The sequence below is a fragment of the Macrotis lagotis genome, chromosome 1, assembly GCF_037893015.1.
Source record: "Macrotis lagotis isolate mMagLag1 chromosome 1, bilby.v1.9.chrom.fasta, whole genome shotgun sequence".
Taxonomy (NCBI): Eukaryota; Metazoa; Chordata; class Mammalia; order Peramelemorphia; family Peramelidae; genus Macrotis; species Macrotis lagotis.
The window spans coordinates 769,325,882-769,349,738 of NC_133658.1; positions in this window are offsets into that span (position 1 = coordinate 769,325,882).

Consider the following 23,857-nt stretch of genomic DNA (forward strand, 5'->3'; position numbering starts at 1 on the left):
GAAAAAATATATACATTTCTCACTATGTGCAGATAATTTGGTCAAATCTTCCATCAGAGCAGGACAGTTAGGAGTCACAGTGAATGGAATGCCAGCCTTGGAGTTTGGGGGACTTGAGTTCAGATCTGGTCTCAGACACTTGACACTAGCTGTGTGACCCTGAGCAAGTCTTATAACCCTATTGCCCACAAAAAAAAAATAAAGAATATACCATCAGATTAATGAGCATTGTTATTGGATTTATCTTGGCATGACTTCATAGCCTGATTTCTTTAATTTGGAATCACTACCCGTGTAGCCATACACATGTCACTCCCGTTGAATGTCTATATTCCATTCTGTAAAATATGAAAAGAATCTTTCAGCTCCCCATATCACTATTGTTAATGTTTTCTATAATTCAAAGAACTATAGTTTTTTCTTTTTTTATTGAAGATTTTATTTATTTTGAGTTGTACAATTTTCCCCCAATCTTACTTTCCTCCCCCCACCCACCACAGAAAGCAATTTGTCAGTTTTTATATTGTTTCCATGTTGTACATTGATCCAAATTGAGTGTGATGAGAGAGAAATCATATCCTTAAGGAAGAAGCATAAAGTAGAAGGGGTAACAAGATCAGACAATAACATATCCATTGTTTTCTAAATTAAAGGAAATACTAAAAAGGAAAAAAGCTCCACAGCTCTTCATCTGGATACAGATGGCATTCCCCATTGCAGCCAGCCCAAAATTGTACCTTATTGTTGCACTGATGAAATGAGCAAGTCCATCAAGGTTGACCATCACCCCCATGTTGCTGTTAGGGTGTACAGTGTTTTTCAGATTCTGCTCATCTCACTCAGCATCAGATCATGAATATCCCTCCAGGCTTCCCTGAATTCCCATCCCTCCTGATTTCTAATAGAACAATAGTATTAATCACATACATATATCACAGTTTGCTAAGCCATTCCCCAATTGAAGGACAATTATTTAATTTCCAATTCTTTGCCACTACAAACAGCGCTGCTATGAATATTTTTGCACAAGTGATGTTTTTACCCTTTTTCATCATCTCTTCAGGGTATATACCTAATAGTGGTACTGCAGGATCAAAGGATATGCACATTTTTGTTGCCCTTTGGGTGTAAGAACTATAGTTTTAAGCTAATATTGGTGCACCTCACTGTCTAGTCAACTTTGATAGTAGTAATCTATAATTCTTTAGGACTTTAAAGTTACAGTGTTTTTAATTTCTCTGCTGTAGTCCTAAAAGGTAGATTATTTTGTTATTATCAAAATCTTGAATGTGAAGAAATTAAAATTATTTAACTTAAATTTATTTGTATTTGTCTGCATAGATGGCAGATTTGAGAATTGAATTGAAACCCAACTTGGTTATAGTTTGGTCTTTTTCTACTGTTCCTTCCAATAATTTTATATCAGTCTTCACTTGAAATAGTTCAGAAAGCAAAATGTAAAAGCTTCCACTGCATTCTGTCACTCATCATAATACAAACATATGTATGTTTTTGCATATATGTATGCATATATATTTAGATGTATGTTTACACAGAAACAGATACAGAGACACTACATACCTCTATCTCTGTCATGCAGGTATCCAATACACATAGTATATATACATGTATGTATATATATATATATGTGCATATATATACCTTCATACATAAAATATAATTGTACCTATACATATGCATACATATATGATATTTTTCTAGAAGAAAAAATAATGTATATTTATATTTTTAAGGGTTAAATATAGCATTAAAGTCTTTATAATTTATTATTTTTTTAATATTTCATTTCTGACTCTTTCTGACTCCACTTGGTTGTTGATTTTATTTGTTCGTTTGTTTTAAGTTAAGAGACTGTAGTGTTCTTTCATTGATGAGGTAAATAGGATTAAGTGACTTTGTCAGTTTTAGGAATGAGTATTTCTCTCTTTCTTAAATGACATCAGATTCAAGGATAAATACCAGTTAATGCCAATAACTAAAGATCTTTTAATAGTAGGAGCACTAGATTTGGCTTAGAAGACCAACATTGGAATCTTGATTTGACTTTGATGACTTCATTTATTTCATTTCTGTTTACCCAATGACTCTGCTTGTATAATCTTACCATAATTTACTGTGTGGTTTTGATAGTGATGAAAGAAAAAGTAAGAATGGAAAAATGAACAAAGAAAGCAAGGAGAAAGGAAATGAGAGATTGAAGGAAGAAAAAAGGAAAAAAAGAAAGAAGAAAAGGACAAAGAACAAAGAAAATAAATATTTAAAAATATATTTATTTTGTAGTTATATTTGATAGTTAATTATTGTATTGGATTTTCCCTCTTTTCTGCTTCCTCATATAGAAACCAACAAATGTGTAATTTCTCAAAAAGATGCTCATAGTCTCTGTAACCATAGAGTTGCAGTAGTCATTGAACTCTAGTTTAATTCCAGGGATTTCCTACTAAATTGAAAAAAATATAATTTCCTGAAAATGATTAACTACACTAAAGTTTTCAGAAACACTATAGTTTTTAACATATTTACATTATTAAATTGTGTGTATATAATGTATATAAAAATAATCTTATTCTTCCTCTGTCCCCACTGCTCATCTAATTAGTAATTGAAACTTACCAGAGGCAATAAGGAGTTTTATTAATACTTATAATTAGGTAATGCAGTGGCGTGATTACATTTTTAGGAACATTAACCAGAGGCCTACTTTCTAAATCATAAGAGAAAAGTACAGCCCTCCACATATTCCTCTTTATAAATGAACAAAAAATTTAAAAAAATCTGATTTCTACCCTCAGTGTTAATGATTTCAGATCTCTCTCTCTCTCTTCATCTTCCCCTACTAATAATCAAATGAATTTTCTAGAAGAAGTCTGATTATAGTTTGGAAATCTGATGAATATGTGCATTTTTTTTAAATCTGTGAATTTCCCTATACCAATATACAGAAAAAAAATGCAAAATTTAAAAAAAAGATAGAAAAATTAAAACAAAAATTGATTATTAAGCAAGCTGTTTTGTTTTTTATTTTTTCAAGATCAACAAAATGTGAATTTGGAGTTCAGGGAATAGATCAAATAGTTTGGTGGGTAGATGGAGATTTCATTTACTGAAAGTTTCCTTTCAATCTCTCCATATACTTGAGTATAAAGTCTTTGAGGGCATTTACTGATTTTCTTTTGCCTATCTGTAGCCTGCAACTAGTACAATACATTAAACAAAGTAAATTATTCAATACATATTGCACTGTGAATGGACAAAATGGTAAGCTATCATTATGTAAAAGCACGACCTATTTATTAATATTTGTTGCCTGTGTTTGTGTTTTCTTTATTTTTCTTCCTGTTAAGTTTAGAAAAAGAATTCAAAAGTACCAGAGTAATAGATTCTGCCAGATTTCAAATATTGAGAAATTTATTGAAACACCCACCCTTTTGGTTTAATTGGCTTTTATTTGGTAAAAACTGATATATGAGGGGGAGAGATGGTTAAAATGAAATCTGATTTCCTTGTCTAGCAGATTTTCCATATATTCATTACAAACTATATTTGTTTTTATAAATTCCCATGGTAAAATGCTGCTTTGATTTGCTCATAATACATTATTTCTTATTTAAATTAAAGCTGGGACCATCATGAATCACATCTCAATAAGAAAATGACAAAATTAGTGTTGCAAGGCAAAGGGATAACAATGTCAATATTAGCATTTTAAAATATGCCAGGAATACATTTCGCCTGACCTCTAAAAATCTTTGAGATGATCATTAAGGCAATAGAAATGATATCAGATTAATTCTGCAAAAGTTGTTATGACAATTCCCTATAATTTAGTAGCACTGATGAAGAATTTTTGTAATAGATTTTTCCAAAGTTCCATTCTATGCAAATTGGATACAGAAATATTTTTAAATGTGAAAAAGCAAGAATTGTAGTTTGAAAAATCTATATCTCAAAGAATACATTTTTATTCATGTTCATTTTAACCACTATCAAACTTTTATGGAATCAAACAAAATATCTTTATATTAGTGGTCAGTGTTATAAATATGAACTTAGTATGCTAAGACTAAATGCAAGTACCCAAACAAATACTGGTTTTAGGGGTAATATATAGGAATCATATGAGTGATTACCAAACATTAAAATCTGTTTAGAAATGACATAGTTACTTAGGAAACTTTGAAATCTAACATTTCTCCTTTTCTTTCTATTTCCAAATACTGATGAGTCAATGAAACAGCAAAACCTGGTAGTTTTCTTTTGCTTGAAAATTGTTTGTTTGCTATTTCTTTACAAATTATTTTAATCCAATGTCCTTTATTTTTAATTTAATATTTTTTAAATTTTCTTTTAAACTTTTGAATCTATCACTGAATATCAGGTATAGATGGAAACAGATGGTCATGAGAACTCCTCTGAGGGCCCTTACAGAGTTATGGCTGTCCAGTATCATTTATGTTGTGCAGAGACTCATTTGAATTTGTCTAATTATTTTTTTGTTGAATATGTATTTTGATAACTCTTACTTACCCTCAAAAGAGCATAGTTCTTTTTTGATGACCTCTATTTGTAATCTACTGACTACTACACAACAATGGATTTTAGTTATGTGATAAGACCTTGGAAGATTTCAACATGCCCCTATAGATATTTGTTTATACTGGTAGACAGAGTATTTGGCCTGAATAGAATTAGGAAGATTTGAGAGGTAAGTAGGTTGCATAGGGATTTAGTCCTAAGCCTGGAGTCAAGAAGGCTCATCTTTGTGAGTTTAAATCTGATCTCATACATGCATCAGTCATGTAACCCTAGTCAAACCACTTAACCTTGTTTCCTCATCAGGAGGTGAGTTGGAGAAGAAAATGGCAGATCAGTCTGTCTTTGCATAAAACACAACTCTTTCAAGAGGATATTCCAATAATTCTTTTAATAAAATTTGAATCCTAATATTGTCATTAAATACATAAATGAGATTCATTAAATGAATAAATTATTCATGGATTGGCTAACAACTTAAAGAGGTAGTTATTTGGTACTTAATTGGAATTTATTTAAGATTTTTTTTAATAAGATAAGATAGGGAAATACATAGAAATTGATTTAAGTGTTAGTATTTATTAAAGATCTACAAATAAGTATAATAACAGTATTCTGATTGTATGACCTGACAATTATAAGGAGCATATAAGATAATTTATGGGAAATGATGAAAAAAATTAAAAGCATATACACTATAAATGCCAAATATCATTAGTATTATTTTAATGAAAATAGTTATAATAGGAATTCAAATATTTTTGAGTAGTTGTATGGGTCTAACTCAGAAAGTTTTATTTCAGTTATTATTAGCTAACAAATTTGCCTTATATATTTTTATGTATGTTTTTGAAATATTTTGCTTATTTCTTTGTTATTTTTTCTAAATCCATGATTTAATCTATATAGGAAATTGCTAAAGTGAAAGACATCTTTCACAATTTCAGATTAACAATTAGCCTAGAATTTTTAATTTTATGGGATTGACTATTGCACTGAGTGCAAGAGATTGTGTGACTTGCTCAGAGTCACACAGCTAAGCCATGAACAGAAAGTAACAGGAAACAAGGGATGGAGAGGAACAGGGGAGTCCAATGTTGACCTGGAAGCCAATCAATCCCTTATCAACCTGGTCAAACTGAATTAAACTGGGTAGTGAGTCCAAAAGAAAATTAATGGATTGTGAAAATAGAGATAAATCTTGCAACTGAAGGTCCACAATAAAGGCAAAAATTCCATCTTCACAGGATTCAGGGAATGAAAAAATGCAAGAAATAAAAGAAACTGCAGTTCAGGAAGGAAATTTTAAAAGTTAAGATATTGTCCATAAAGAAGTTTAAAGTGATAGTAAACCATACAATGTAAGAACCCTAAGTAGCTTTCTGGAAACAATGGCATAATGTATACAGGGAAGAGTCTGGAGTCAGGAAATGCTGAGTTCATATACAAACTCATTCCACCCCCAAGATTCTTGGGCTCAAATTAGCAGTGGTTGGAACCCCAGTCCAATTAAGACACCCAGAGTTGAACAGTTCTGTCATCATCACAGTCACCCTCCCAGCTATCTGTGGGTAGGTCTCAACTTCTGTATGACTAATCATCTCCATCAGTAAGTTTCTGTGAAGATAAAATGATTTATTATATGTGAAGTGCTTAGCCCACTCCTTGGTAAGTAACAAGCAATATTAGAATGCTAGCTAGCTTACTACTACTACTACTACTACTACTACTACAACTACCATTAATACTAGTGTTATGACCGCTATTACCACTACCACTATTTTTAAATCTACTGCTGCTACTGCTAATGTTGCTGCTAGTACCACCAACACCACCACCACCACCACCACCACTACTACTACTACTACTACTACTACTACTACTACTACTACTATTACTACTGCTACTACTACTACTACTATTACTACTATTGTTATAACTGCTACATGGTGATTACTCACAAAATGCTTATATGTGGAAACAATCAGTCCTTATTTAAATAGAGAATCTGTATGTAGAGAATAAATATAAAATTGTTAATTTTTTAAAAATAGCCTTGGATTGATTTGCAGTGGAAACCTTTTCTAGGGTACTGGAACTGGGGGATCAGGGAAGATCATTATTTGGTCTTGAAAGAAGAAAAGAATGTTATGTTGTTATGTTATGTTATGAGTTGAGGAAGGAGTTCATTGTAGGCATGGAGAACAGCCAGGACAAGTTTTGAACACAGAGAACACAGACTGGTTAAGGTGATAACAGGAAAAACATTTTGGAAATCTAAGTCAGAAAGTCAGTGATTGCTATATAATTGCTATCATTTTTTTTTACCTTTTTTCTTTTAAAATTTATTTATTTATTTTCATCCATATGAACATGTATATTTTTAAATTATAAAATTTCCTTCCACACTTTCTTCCCATCACCCTCTCCTCAGTGGTGAACAGTCAGGTTAATACTGAGTACATTTATATTTTGAGAAACATGTTTACAAATTAGTTAGTTTTAATAAGAGCAATTAAGGTTTAGGGAAAGAGATACATAAGTGATAATTTTTATAAAGTGCTCATCAAATTCTGAAGGGTTGGTTTTATTTTTTTGTGTGTGATTTGCTTTATTTTGTTTTTCTTCTTCTGGATGGGGATAATATAATCCATAGCCAGTCTAATACAGCAATTCTAGCTCTCTGGACTTCCGAGACGGGCTGCTTCTATCAAGGGTGTTCATTTCACAAGGTTGTCGACGTGTACATTCTTCTCTTGGATCTACTCCCTTTGCTCAACATCAAATCCCATAAGTCATGCTACTCTAGAGTCTGACCATTTATGGTTTCTTATAGAACAATAATATTACATACTATTCATGTACCGTAACTTGTTTATCCATTTCCCCAATTGATGAGCATCCCCTCAATTTCCAATTCTTTGCCTACTAAAAAAGAGCAGCTGCTCCCGCCATCATTTTTTGATGTCTATTGTCTATTCTCTTTTACTTGTATCAAAATATTTTGGAAGTCAGAATAGGTGATATCCTTACAGTTATTGCAAGCATGAATTTTAAAAGATGACAGATCATTGATTGATAGAGTCATGAGACAATATCAATTGAATAAAGAATTAATTTGACTTCTCCCCTAGACTCTGTGAGATGAGAGAGTGGGGAAATGAATAATCAGTATGTGAGGAAGGTTATTGCAGTTTCAGAGTCATCAGAGGGAATCTAGGCTCCTTTAATGATAATTTAGAAAGAAAATAAGTAGAGAGAAGAGCAAATAAATGATGGAATGATAGAATAAGAATTTCAAAGGACACGGCAGAAAAGATTGGCAAAAGAAGACAAAAAAGTTATGGAACTATAGACCTGAAGTGAAATCAGAAGAAAATAAAGGAGAAATTGATGTTAACCTTATCAACCCACATGATCATTTTACTAATCCTATGGCAAAACACTCATTCCTTGACCTGTAAACTTCTAATTCCTCTAATATCTGTCAACCAGAAAATGTGCCATAGTTACCAATCTGTTTTCCTTGGTTTTGATTATAGTAAAGTTGGTAGAATGTAAGTAATTTGAAATAATGTTATAAATAAAACTTTCATTTTAGCAAAGATATTATTATAAATAGAAAATGTACACAATTGATTATTTCTAAATTTTAATCAGCCTTCTGTACTACAAAAGGTTTATGATGCAACATAAACACATACTTATCACTTACTTGTTAAAGTTTGAATGACTAAGTGAAAAATGTTGGAAAAATTTCTCTAATAATGTTCTATATGAGAAGCTCATATAATACAATCCCTGATTAAACTCACATGTATGATACCTGAATAGCTTATCAACACACTGAGTTTAATACTATCTCAGGTTTTCATTGTCCTTTCCATTCAGATACTATATCACTGCCATCACTTCTTTTCATCTTTATAGTGAAACAAAAAGAGAGGTATTAATTATAAAATCTGACTAATCCATTTTATAGGCGAGAAAACTGAGGTATAAAGAAGTTTGGACCTGAAGGTAATAAAATAATAAATTTCATTGTTTTGCATCATCATGACTTTAAATCCAGCGAGCTTTCCAAGGCACCATGCCAAATTGATTCAGAGCTAGTCAATTATTATATTTTCTCACTATCTTGAATATTGGAAAAAGTCAATGGTAGAAAAGTCATATCTCAATTTATCAAAAAGAAAATGAATCTGCCATTTTATGTTAGAATGACTTCTGTTTAAAACTATATAGTCTTTCTGAATCTACCATGCTTTTTGAAGCTGCAATTTGCATAAGTAGCCTCATACAACCAAGACTATCAGACTTTCTACCTCATAAAGAAAAGATTAATCTCTAAGTCTTTTTCCCTTTCATAATTGCTGTTACAGTTAGATATTTCTGAAATGAAAGCAGGGTACCATTATTATCTACTGAGTTCATGACTTTGACATCCTTTCAACTATTAGATTGATTAGTGGTTTAATTTCCTATGTGTAGTATCTAAATTTTTTGACAAGTAAGCTTAGACTTCTCTTTGAAATTTGTGATTGATGTTTCTTGCTTGATCACACTGGAAACAATGGCTCCTTGGAAACTGGAATATTTATTTGCAATTTGACAAGGTACTTAAAATTTGCTATTTGTGAAGTACATGTATAATAGTGTTACATATAGAAGATTTCAAACACACATCACCTTGAATCTCCCTAGGAAATTCTTTGAGTGGCATACATCTATAGGCAATCATAATATTCCATTATTTCTGTCACTTACCTAGAAATAGACCACAGAGAGCTGGATTTTTTCAAGCTGCCAGTCTCTTTTAGAATTTAAAAAGGCATCAGAGTAGCTGGAGTCTAGGCAAGTGGGTGAAAGGATAACACTGAGAAATCATAATTTGTTGTATGTGTCATCAACTAAAAAAAGAGAGGCTTGTTGGCATGCCTCAAGTGCTAAAACATTACTCAGAAATTGAATAATTTAAGCAACAATATTACACACAATTTCTAATTACAATTGCATGATCCCTCTGTATTCTTCCTTTGAGTGTGAGCATTTAGAAGTTTTCTGTTGATGGGAAAATTACTCAATAAACCTCAATGTGTGATTTTTTGATGTTAGAACCAAAGGTCAAATATCTCATTTTACATTTAACTATGATTATAAAAGAGGCTACTGCCTCTTCTTGATGCCACACTATCTTTGGGACTCATCAATAATTAGTTCAAATTCTATAGCCATTTAAAGTTTACAAAGTGCTTCATTCACACACAAAAATTAAACAAAACACACAGCATATGCATTATAAAAACTTTATTTTCTTATTTTATATGTGGAGAAATTAAATTCTAAGAGGTTAAGTGACTTACCTAAGGAAACCCATGTTGTAAAGTTTCTAAGGCATGGTTGAAATCATTTTGTCTTTATTCAAAAGAAAATGCTATTTCTACTATATTGAAAAGTTTTCCAGCCACTGAATCATTACATCACTTCATCTGGGTAAAATGGGAATGTCCTCAAATAGAAATGGAAAATATGTGGAGATCTGAAAGGAGCCTGAGACATTTCAGTGAATCTCCTTATTTAGAACATGAGGATACTTAGGCCCAGTAGGGTTAAAACTTGATCATTGTCATGACAACAAGAAAAGACAAAAATTAAGTTTACTACTATAATTTCAAATTTAATTTTTATACTAAAACCATGAAACCATTCCTTTTTTTAAAAAAAATTATGACAGGAAATAGATCAGGGAATTTGAAATAAAGCAGAATTCTTTTGGAGACGACTGTAGCAGATCGTAATCTCAAAGTCAAATGGTATTAGGATCACACAAGAAGGATCTAATGCCAGAATTTTGTACTAATTATGCTTCCAAAACTGTTAGCTGACATGTAAATATATAGAAAGGGGGTGACATAGCCATTTGTCCTTTCATTAATACCAATTCATTGTCTAACTGAGTTAGTAATCAGCATTAAGGTAACAAAAACAAATTTATATTTTTGTAATACCATTATTAATTTATATGTAGGTTGGTTGAAAGCCTTACTATCTGTTGATAAAGAGTTATTGGCACACTCGGCACATGTTTCTGCTTTCTCCCTAGTCATAAAATAACTAGGAGGTATGTTATTTAATACGAGAAGACTGAGCTAGGCTAAAAGATGTGAATAAAGCAACTTCTTCAGGAAATGATGTACCACAACATATACTCTACCAAAATGCTCAGAAATTTTTGTGATTCCACAAATAAATTTATTGGTTGTGGGGTAAGGAAAATGGGGCAATTAGCTGGAAGCTGTATTCTAAAATAAGCTAATTATGTCATGATTATCAGCAAGTTAACCTCCCCCCACAAAAACTATGATTGTTCTAACGTGTAATCTCAGACTAAAATGATTTTTCACTTTGAATCCAAACATAATTCCAACTCAAATACTCCTGCCCTTCCTCTTTATCATCATTATGTTCATATTTTTATCATTTTATACTGTAGTATTTCTTATTTCATGTGACTATTACTAGAATAAAACAAACCTAAACAATAATTACAAATGCTAACCCTTGGAATGAGAATCAATTACATACCTATCATATGTAGAAGGGAGATTGACTCTCTTCACCTGTAAACTGATACTCATTTTCAATATTTTCCCCTATGAACATGTCTCCACCAATGGAAACAACTTAAAAAAAATTGATGTGAACTTTGGTTGACCTTAAGAACTCTCAGTTATTCATCAGTTGAATATTTTAAGTAATTCTTTTTCTGATTGATTATCTTTCCAATACTTTTGAAGTAACAGCTTCTTTTATAAACTAACACATGAGAAGTATAATGTGAATTTCTAATTCTCCAAAAAAAAGAATTAGTATTCCTTAAGGATTGAAAGAATGATAATGAGAGAAAATTCATTCTATTTCCATTTATCCTTAATTCTCATGTTTCAGTAAAATGTTTTCCATTGTAGAAAAAAAATTATCAGCATTTTCAGATAGTATTTAGGTGTCTAAGAAACATAGAAAAATAGCAAATATGCAAGAACAAAATCTGTTTACCAATAAATAAGTGGTCAAATTATTCAACTAAGTAATACTTTAAGCAAAAAATTGTAATCCATTAACAATATAAAAATTGTTTCAAATCCTTAAGAGAAATGCAAATCACAATATACCTGAAGTTTTATCTCAGAAAATTGGCAAATATGATAAATTACTAGAATAATCACTTTTGTGGGATGTGGAAAAATTGGTATATTAATGTGTTGGTAGAGCTGTGAATTGGCATAGTCATTTTGGAAAGATATTTGGAATTATAGTCCATCCTCAATATTCTCAGGCATTCTCATGATTTTATTAGTACCCTCGTTTTCAATTTTGCATTGGCAACCACTCATATTCCTGGTTCTACTTAGTAGAGAAAAATAAAAGAGGTGTGATGCCTGGAATTTTATTCAAGTGATTGGTATCCTACAAGGTACTTCACTCTTCTTGTTCACCCTCGCATTGTAAAATCGTTGCATATTTTCATTCTTTGCCTTTAAATCTCAATTTTTATGTTGCAGTCATATTTCCAAATGGTAGTGCAAGTCCTTTGAGCTCTAAAACCAAGACTCTTAAAGTTAGTGATGTGGATAAATGAGAAAATTAAGGTGTTAGATAAACTTTGTGCCTGAATGTCTGCAGATGCTATTGGTTGGTAAACTCTTAAGGATTTCAAACAGCACATGAAGCAATTATAACTGTTAAATTGTTTCAAACTAGTATTTCAGAAACTTGAATGTAATCCCCCCAACCATAAAGAACAGTGTTTGATGTCAAGACCTTACCATTCTCAGCAATTTTTGACAGCAGTGCCTAAAGTCCCAGAAATCTCTTCCTTGGTTTTCAAAGGGCAGCCAAAGTAGAGAGGTTTATAGCAGTTTACTACATACTCCAATGGCCTTAGACCATCTCCTGACACTATAGAATGTAAGATTTAAGTGAAAAAATCTTAGCTTTAACAATTTTAGTTGCTTTATAATATTTATGATATAACAGATTTTATGTTATGAGAAGTGAGAATTTTCTTAAATCATTTTTTTCTTTAATTGAGATATTACTACAAAGTCATAGAATTTTAGAGAATCACTAGTGGGGAAAAATATTTTCACGTTACCAATTTTATTTTGTGTACTATGTGTATTGCATATCATTTCATGGATATGGTTTAGAAAAAGTATATAGTATCAGAATTAATATTTCATCATAATGACTAATATGCATAAAAGTGCATTTCAGCAATTTATAGTGAAAGATTAACTTTTAGGAGCCTAATTTACTCTTACCACAGGTTTAATGGATGAATATTAGCATTGTTGACTAGAAATGTTAACTCTGAATATCTTGGATTGACTATGGACATTAAGTGGCAAAAATAGTCCTATCTTTTAACATAAAATTTCCATATACACATTCCTGTTGTTAGCATAAATTTACCAAACTAGTCTCTAATGTAGGCAAAACAGAGCAGGTCAGAAACAGTGTCAGTAATTAGGTAATGGTTTAAATAATTGTATTCAATGCAAGTGAGAGATTTTCATATCAGGATTTAATTCTACTTTGTAATAAAGACAAAGAAGATATACAGGAATCAAAGTAAGAAGGGAGGAAGAAAATGGATAACAAAACAATCAGTTTTAGGACTTGGATGGTTTTTCTCAGGAAAGATCCACTAATACATGATGATACAGGCTGACCTTGAGTCCTGTGGTAGTGCTAGGTTGATAGCTTAGGTCTTTGGGGGTAATTTGCTATTTTACTTGGGTGCAGAACCCGTATCCAATTCTATGATTCACTTCACTCAACATAGGCAAGTATAGGTCAAGGAAAGAATGCAGCCTTGTCACTGTTAATGAATTACCCTAGGCTGTTTTGTTCTCCCTTACTTCCAAGATAGCATCTGCTGGGGAAATGGGTCTCCAGAAATTGAATTATTAGTAAAATCATTACACATATAATATTGATCAATATGATAATTATAATTCTCTTCTGGTACCCAACAGATCTCAAAATAACCAGATCGAAGAACAAGACAAAATAGGGCTTCCAAAAATTTTTAAATGTCTGTAGTAAATGGTAGACCTGAACATTTGTTTTGTTACCCCCTTTTGTTCATTAATTAATCAGGCAGTGGGCTGCTAATTCCCTAATAATGTGCTGTTCTTTCAGGTTGGAATTTGAAGGGAAGTTCACATGTTATTTAGGAACACCAGGACCAAGATTAGAAAGGTTCATGCCTTCCCTGTATAAAAAGAGTATTGAAAAACAGGCAGGTAGGGTATCTTATTCTTTAGACTGGAGATACACAGATTCCTTGACCTGTAGTCTTCTTAAGTGGAATTATTTAACTGTCATTGTGGTATTTGACATTGATGCCATTTTTGTTTTTGCTGAAGGCATTTAACAATATCACTAAAAAAAATCATGCCAAAAAGCATGAGGGCAAGTTCACACTCTGCTGGTGGCAGGGAAGTTGAAAAAAACAAAACCAAATGCTGCACATTATCCAGAACCTGTGTAAGCATGATGTCATGAACCTGACATACAATACTGATGAACTTCTCCAGAAAGTGATATGACTTCCACAGCCTTTTGTGACTCATAATATCAAAGACATTGGCTAGAGTGATGAACATTGTGAACATTGTGAATTGTCTTTGTATGATTCAGAAAAAAATAAAAATAGATAAAGATCCTGAAGATCACCTGACAAGATAGGGCATCAGATATTGAGATCCTTTATCAAGCTGAATTAGCAAATATTCAAAAATCTACTTCAGAGAACACATCAGTAGTGTGTTGGCCAAGTTATTTGAATGACAAACATGCATTTGCCTCAAATAATATTTTAAGAAGACACAGAACAGGCATTCAGGTGGTGGAACAAAAAAGTAATACATAGACACACTCAAAATGTCTCTCAAGAACTTTGATCTTTTGTGAGATATTGGAAAGACTGGCATGGGATTGTATAGCATGGCATGCCTACATCAAAGAAGGCACTATACTTTATGACTAAAATATAGTTGTGATAGCTCAAAATAAATGTGAGATGTGCAAATTTAGAGACATCTCCTTCCAAAATGGTCATATGATTTATTTGTGTTCAACCCGTGATAGAGTCTTTCAAGCTTATATTTATATGATTAGTCAAAGATGACCACACAGATCATCTACTCTGACAATATGATGCTATTTTGGTCCTCTTTGAGCATAAAAGACAAACACAAATATATTTCAATAACAAACAACAACACATTCATAAATGTATATTAATTTTTTTCTGGCTAAAGTCTAGAACTGTTATTAGTCACTTTATACATCCTGTTAATTACTCATATAATATTATTCCTTCCACCAACCCATTATCAAGAACAATAATAAAGCATTAACAACAAGATATATTACTACTATGACCACTATTAAAACTATTATTGCTTATAATGATATAGTATTTATTTTTAAATTTCTTCCCTTTCAAAGATATGAATTTTTAGTGAAAATACTATGTTTTTAATATTATCTACAGATAAATGAATTCTGTTTAAAGAAAATAGATGACAAAACTTCTGGCCAAAGTAGAGAGGGGAGAATTGCAATGTTTTAAGCTCTACTAACTCTCCTTTAGAAGTGGCATGAATCAAGACTCTTAATAGATTATGGATACAAAGAATCCACAGAAAGATGGAGGGAAACATCTCTTAGAAAGGTCTGTCATAGGAGAGTGTGGGTGTGCTTAGGGCAGAGATCAGAGACCAAGTGCACAGATGGTAGGATGAGGAAAGGGACCAAACTGAGAACTGTGTTGTCAGAAGTCCATGCCATCTGAGTGGCAGCCAAATGGAACAACTCCACCATGGCTTCCTACTCATCCATCTGGCCAGCTTGGCAGGTATGGAAGACCCAAATCAGGATTCCCTGATTTGAGTTTCCAGCTGAACCCACCATTATTCCTATGTGAGGGTCTGATTTCTCCAGAACAAACATAAATAATTGACCAGGTGTTTGTATCAAAGTGGCAGATCTTCCCCTGCACAGATTACCTAGAGAGAATCTTTGGTTTTTCTAGGCTGAGGGACCAGTTCAGAATAGCCCAGATAATGCCCCAGGATTAGGGAGTAAGCCATTGATACTATCAACACAGACAAACAAGAGAAAACCTATTGCATTTCTTACTGGTGGGTCCACTGAGTAAACCTCTGAAGTTTTCAACCCTGGTGATCAAGGCCTCTACATCTCAACACCAAAGGTCTGTAAACTAGCACCTCCCCCCAACACATGACCCCCAGGGAAAGGGCCCAAAATGAAGACAGGTCAACACAAAGGAAAGTCCATTTGAATGTGATCTTGGAGATAAGGATACTAGCTCAGAAAAGGAGGACAGAAGGACCCCTCTATTGAAATTGGTCTCCAGACCAGAAAGAATTCTTAGAAGAGATTAGAAAGCAGTTTAAAAATCAAATGGAAAAATTGTGAAAAGATACACAAGAGAAAACTAACATCTTACAACAAGAAAACAAATCATTTGAAAATACAATTGACTAATGCAAAAAAATAATTTGAAAACAATTAGGTAAAAGAAAAAAGATAACTCCTTCAAAAACATAATTAAACAATTGGAAAAGCAGATGTAAAAGAAAAATGAAGAAAATTCTTCTCCAAAAAAGAGATTGAAATCTGTGGAAGACACTGACTTCATTAGTTACCAAGAATCTGTCAAACAAGATAATAAATGAAAAAAAGAGAAGTAAATCTAAAATATCTCATTGCCTGGAAAAGAGATCAGGGAGAGTAAATTTAAGAGTCATAGGACTACTTGAAAACCTTGAAAAAAAAGCCTGGACTCCTTACCTCAGGATATAGAGAAGGAGAACTGCCCTGTTATCCTGGAACCAGAGGGCAAAATAGTCAATGAAAGAATATATTGATCCCCTCCTGAAAGGAACCCCAAAAATGAAAAAAAGAAAGGAATATTATCTGCAGCCAAACTGCAGAACTTTTGCATCAAGGAGAAAATCATGAAAGAGGGCAGAAAGAAACAATTGATATACCAAGGAGCCACAGTCAGAATTGCATAGGATTTGGCTGTAAAAAGAATTAATGATTTCATCTATGACAATGACAATAAGTATTGTTATTATAACAAAACTTCTGGGATACAGACAAAACAGTTATAAGGGGATGCTTTATATTTCTAAATGCTTGCATGAATAAAATAAAGAGGAAATCAGTGAACTGAGTATGCAACTAAAAAAGTGAGAAAGAACAAATTAAAAATCTCCAATTATATATCAAATTAGAAATTCTGAAAATTGAACTTGAAATTAATAAAATCAAAACAAGAGAAATATTGAACAAATAAATAACACCAGGAATTGATTTTATAAAAAATAAAATAGATAAAACTTTGATTAATTTGATGAAATACAAGAAGAAAACCAAACTGTTCATATCAAAATTGAAAAAAGGTGTATTCACCACCAATGAGAAGGAACTTACAGTGGTAATTCAGAAATATTTTGTCTAATTGTATACCAAGAAATTTGATAATCTAAGTGAAATGAATGAATATTTTAAAAATATGAATTGCCCAGATTAAAAGTAGAGGAAATTAAATATTAAGCCTATCTTAGAAAAAGAAATTGAACAAGTCTTCAATGAACTCCCTAAGAAAAAATTTGAAGGGCCAGTTGGATTCCCAAGTGAATTCTGTCAAACATTCAAGAAACAATTAATACCAATTCTATAGAATTTATTTGAAAAGAAAATAGGTGAAGACAGAACTCTGCCTAATTTCTTCAATGATAACAATATGGTGCTGGTAGCTAAACCAGGAAGAGTCAAAACAGAGAAAGAAAATTATTGATCAATTTCCCTAGTGAATATTGATGCAAATATTCTAAATAAAATTTTAGCAAAGCTATTACAGCAAGTTATCACTAGGATAATTCATAATGACTAAGCAGGATTTATATCAGGAATGCAGGGTTTGTTCTATATTAGGAAAACTGTCAGCATAATTGACTATGTCAATAACAAAAGTAACAGAAATCATATAATTATCTTAATAGATGCTGAAAAGGCTTTTGAAAAAGAACAGCACCCATTACTACTAATAACACTAAATAGAGAGAATAGGAATAAATGGATTGTTCCTTAAAATGATAAGCAATTATGAAACCATCAATAAGCTCCATATGCAGTGGGGGTAAGCTAAGAATCATTATGAATAAGATCTGGGTGAAATAAGCATACCTGTTTCCACCATTATTCAATAGTGTATTAGAAATTTAATCTATAACAATAAGAGAAGAAGAGAATTTAGAGACTGTAGAATTGGTAAATAAGAAACAAAGCTCTCACTCTTTGCAGATGATATAATGATATGCCAAGACAACCCTAGAAAATTTTCTTAAAACTAAATGGAAACAATTAACAACTTTGGCAAAGTCACAGGATATAAAATAAACCCACAATAAGCTGAGGGTTTTCTCAACATTACTAACAATACACAGTGCATGAGATAGAAATAAAAATACCACTTAAAATAACTTCAGACAGCATAAAATATTTGGGAGTCTACCTGCCAAGTCTACCTACCAACCTTTATGAAAATAACTATAAAACATTTTTCATGCAAATAAAATCAGATCTAAATAAGTGGGCAAATATCAATTGCCCATGGGCAGGCTGAGCTAATAAAATAAAAATGACAATAGTATCTAAATTAAATAATTTATTTAGTGTCATACTAATATCAAAATTCCAAAAAATTACTTTTAGTGAGCTAGAAAAAAATAGCAGCTAAATTCAAATGGAGGAAAAATGTCAAGAATATTAACAAAATTAATTGAAAAAATTTCAAAGAATGTGGCCTAGTCATATGACATCTAAAATTGTATTTTAAAGCATTAGTTATCAGACATAGCATGGTAGGTTAGTGGAATAGATTAAGTACAAAATAAACAGCAGTAATTGACTATAGTCACCTATTGTTTGATAAAACCAAACAGTAAAACTTCTGGGTTATGAACTCACTCTTCAATAAAAGCTGCTGAAAAACTGGAAGACATTCAAGAAACTGGAATGAGAACAACATCTCACACCCTATGCTAAGATAGCATAAAATTAGGTGCAGGCTTTAGACATAAAAGATAATTTGATAAGGAATTTAGGAGAATAAGGAATAGATTATTTGTCAGATCTATGGAAAGAGAAACATTTTATGACCAAAGAAAAGATAGAGAATAGTATAAAAAACAAAAGGGGTAATTTTCATTAAATAAAATTAAAAAAAACTTTTGCACAAATACAAACACTGTAACCCAAATCAAAAGGAATGTAGTAAATTGGGAAACAATTTTTACAACTAGTGTTTCTGACAAAAGAGGCATTTCTAAATTATATAGAGAATGGAGTCAAATTTATAAAAGACAAGTTATTCCCCCACTGGCAAATGGTCAAAGGATATTCAGAGGCAATTCTCAAATGAAGAAATCAAAACTATCTATAATCTTATGAAAAATTGCTCTAAATCATTATTGATAAGAGAAATGAAAATTAAAGTATCTCCGAGGCACCACCTCACACCTCTCAGAGAAATCAATATGATCAGAAAGAATAAGGATGTTGGTACAAATGTGGGAAATCTGACACTAATGCATTGCTGGTGGAGTTGTGAAATGATCCAACCTTTCTGGAAAGGAACTTGGAATTATGCATAAAAGGCAATAAAAATATTCATACTCTTTGACCCAGCAATACCACTATCTTGAAGAGATCATAAAAAAGGGTAAAAAGACTTCTGGCCAAGATGGTGGACAGAAGCCTGGTACTGTATTGAATTTTCCTGGTTTTCAGGTAGAACTAATATTAACCAAGCCTCTTAAAACAATTTGTGTCCAAAGTACTCAGAGAAGAACCTAGGAGAAGAACATCTATAAACAAGGTCTGTCTCAGGGAGCATGGTTGAGCTGGGTACAGACAGTAGAGAGCCAGTGCAGGAGTGGAGGGGTTAGGCCTGGGGACTTGAGAACAAGGATGGAAGTATTTACTGTGTGGATCAGGAGACGTCTAGTGCTGTGACTACACATAGATCTGGTCAGTTAAGTTGGTTTAGAAGACCAGGGCCATGAGCCCCAGTATTTTCTGTGAAGTCCCCATGTTTCTAATTGAGTCTCCTCCCTCTATTCCTGTGGGAGAAAGTGACTCTTCCCAGAACAAACACAGAAATAGCACTTCCCAACATTCCCCCACCCCCCATCCCAGGCTCAGATGTGGGCAGCAGAGTTCCCACATTGTTGATTGAGGAACAAGTAGATTAACTATATAGCCTGAGAGCACAGGTCACTATGTTTGAGGATAATTCAGTTCACATACTGACACCCCCTCCACCCCAGGCACAAACACACACACACACACACACACACACACACACACACACACACACATACACACACACTCCCCCAGGCCTAGTGAGTGGACCATTAATAAAGGTTCCAGACAACCCAGTGAAAATGTCTAGCATCCCCTACTGGCCAGCCCACATGAAGTTACTAAGCCCAGTGAGCAGAGCCTCTAGGGATCTCAACACCAAATGTCTGTGAACCAGTCCCTCCCCTAGGAAAATGAAGAAAGGCCAGTGGAAAGAAGGATCCACTGAATATTACCTTGAAGGCAGGCATCCTAACTCAGAGAGAACTTAGAGCTTCAGAGGAAAATATGACTTGGTCTGCAATCCAGAAAGACTTCTTAGAAGGCATCAGGAAGGAGTTTAAAAATCAATTGGAAAAACTGGGAAAAGAAAAACAAGAGAAAATTAATATTCTGCAAGAGAAAATCATCATCTTACAACAAGAAAGCTAAAATACAATTGGACAAGTGCAAAAAGAAAATAATTCTCTCAAAGTCACAATTGAGCAAATGTAAAACCCCTTCAAAAATAGAATTGACAAATTGGAAAAGGAGTTGCAAAAGGCAAATGAAGAAAATTATTCTCTAAAAAAAGATTGGAAACTGTGGAAATTACTGACTTCATGAAACAATAAGAATCTGTTAAACAAAATGAAAAAATGAAAAAAAAATAAAAGAAAATATAAAATACCTCATCAGCAAAACAACTGACCTGGACAATAGATCCAGAAGATATAACTTAACAATCATTGGGCTTCCTGAAGGCATTGAGGAGCAAAAAATCTTGGATTTCAAGATATAATGAAAAAGAATTGTCTGAATTTCTTGGAAGGAGAGTGCAATATCATTTTTGAAAGAATACATCTATCCCATATGGAAAGGGATGCCAAAATGAAAATACCAAGGAATATTGTGGCCAAATTCCAGAACTATCAGATAAAAGAGAAAATCCTGGAAGCATCCAGAAAGAAACAATTTAAATACCAAGGAGCCACAGTAAGGATTACACATGAACTGGCTGAAACAACATAAAGTGCTGAAAGGCATTGGAATATGAAATTCTGAAGAGCAAAGGAGCTTGGAATGCAGTCAGGAATTCATTATCCTGCAAAATTGAGCCTCTTACAGGAGAAATGATGGATATTTAACAAAATAGGAAACTTCCTACTTTTCCTGAAGAAAAGACTAGAAATAAATAGAAAATTTGAACTTCAAACAGGATACCTAACAGATATATGAAAAATAAAAAAGAGGAAAGAAAAAAACCTATTATTCATTAAGCTGACACTGGCTGTAACCCCACCTAGAAGCAAGATTCTCATAACTCTTGAGAACTGTAATTCTATTAGAGAGAACATACTTAAGAAGAAGTAATGGACAATCATGTTGTTTTGTGCAATATATAATTTGGATTTCTAAAATGACTTCTTTCATTTGGATCAGATTCTTTCTCACAACAAATTCAATTTCAATCTATGCTTATCATGGATGTAAATCTATATCAGATTGCATTCTGTTGGGAGAGGGTGTGGGGAGGGAGGGTGAAAAACTAAAACTCCAAACCTCAGAAAAAATTATTGGTAGGAAATTTCATTGTATGTAATTGGAAAACAAGTAAGATATTTACATATAAAAATAAAAAAAAATAAAGTAGATGACTATTATAGAATCACATGGCTTCCGGGCAGGATGGAGGAGAGAAGACAGGCACAGTTCTAAAGTCTCCTGATCTCTTCCCCATCTATCACATGAAACAAACCTCTTAAAAGAAATACAAACCAGGAAATCCAGGAAAGAAAAGCCAGGAGAGGAAAATCAACCTCAGGATTTGTCTCCCGCAGCAGCCTTGGCTGAGTACTGGCAGGTGAGTCTGAGCTCCCAGGGAAGATCAGCCAGATCAACAGCTGAATGGGAACTGGGAGTCTGAAGGCCCGAGAGCCAGACCTGCTGGATCAGCAGTGGGGCTGGAAGAAGGGGGCTTGGCTCCGCGGGGAAGCAGAGGTGCTGGTGTTGGTGCTGTCCCCCTGGAGCATGGGGAAGGGGCTGCGGGGAGAAGTCTGGTGCAGGATTGCTGTGGACACCATCCCTGGGCTCCTCAGGTCTGAGAAACTCTGAGCCCATGCCTCCATTGCACTGAGACCTCCTCCCAAACAAATGCAAATTATTTCTGCCTCAGGCCCAGGTGTGTGAGCAAAAGAACCAGCCCAGCTGAGGAATCACCTCAGGCCAGGGTAAAGCCCACCATTGATTGAAGGCAAAAGAATTCAATAGCTCCAATTCCCTCCCTCAGGGAAAGGGAGAAGGCCTCACAACCAAGGTCACAGACACCCCAGAGAGGGCAACCAGCACCTCCTACTGGCCAGTCAGAGAAACTTCACTCAGTAAAGCCTTTAGAGATCCCAAGCCCAGGTGAACCAACCCCAACTAACTCAAGGTCTTAGCATAATGAAGAATGGTTAGCGGAAAGGTGGATCCATAGAAAAATTCCTGGAAGGGAAAGACCCCAACCCAGAGAGACCTGGAAAATCTGAGGAGAATACAATCTGGTCTCCAGCACAGAAAGACTTCCTTGAAGAAATAAGGAAAATTTGGGGGAGACAATTAATACCTTGCAACAAGAAAACAAAACCTTAGAAAGAACAATTGGACAAACACAAAAGGAGAATAAATTTCTCAGATCATCAACTGGGCAATTACAAAATGAGAATAATTCTCTCAGATCCTCAAATGAGCAAATGCAAAAAGAAATTAATTCTCTCAAAACCTCAGTTGGTCAAATGGAAAGCTCTTTCAAAAGTAGAATTGAACAATTGGAAAAGGTTAATGAAGAAAACTCCTCCCTCCAAAAAAAATAATGGAGTCTACAGAAACTAATGACTCCACGAGACAGCAAGAGTCAATTAAACAAAATCAAAAAATAGAAAAAATAGAAGCAAATGTGAAATACTTCATCAACAAAACCACTGACCTCGAGAATAGATCGAGGAGGGGAAACCTGAAAAATTATAAGACTTCTTGAAAACATTGAAGAGAAAAAAAGCCTAGACTTAATATTACAGCATCTAGTGATGGAAAACTGCCCTGACATCATGGAATTGGAGGGCAAAGTAGTTATTGAAAGAGTACATCGATCCCCACCAGAAAAAGATCCTAAAAGGAAAACACCAAGGAATGTTGTGGCCAAACTCCAGAACTATCAGTTAAAAGAGAAAATCCTGCAAGCAGCCAGAAAGAAACAATTTAAATATCAAGGAGCCACAGTAAGGATCACACAGGACCTGGCTGCATCAACTTTAAGGGATCGAACGGCCTGGAAGGAGATATTTCCAAGACCATGGGAGCTTGGAATGCAGCCAAGAATCTACTTTCCTGCAAAGCTGAGCCTTCTCTTCCAGGGAAAAAGATGGACATTTAACAAAATGGAAGAATTCCAAAAATTTCTGATGAAAAGACCAGAGCTAAACAGAAAATTTGGATATCAAACAGGAGGTTCAAGAGACACATGAAAAGGTAAAAAAAAGGGGGGGGGGTGGTAAAAGGAAAAAAATGCAATCAAGCAAGTTGAAACTGGCTATATCCCAGCCTGGGGGGGTAGAGACTCTCATAAATCCTGAGAAATGTAACTCTAACAGAGAGAATATACCTAGCCAGAAATGCTGGATATCCATGACCTATCCATGAGACTGATATCTAATGGGATGTAACTGGGTTTAACTCCACTGGGGAGAAAGACTCTAATAACTCTCAGGAATTTGGACTCTATTCAACAGAATATACTGAACTAGAAGGGGCAGACACTCAGAATTTTCTATGACTTACATAGAATGATCTAAAAAAAAATACACTACCTCCC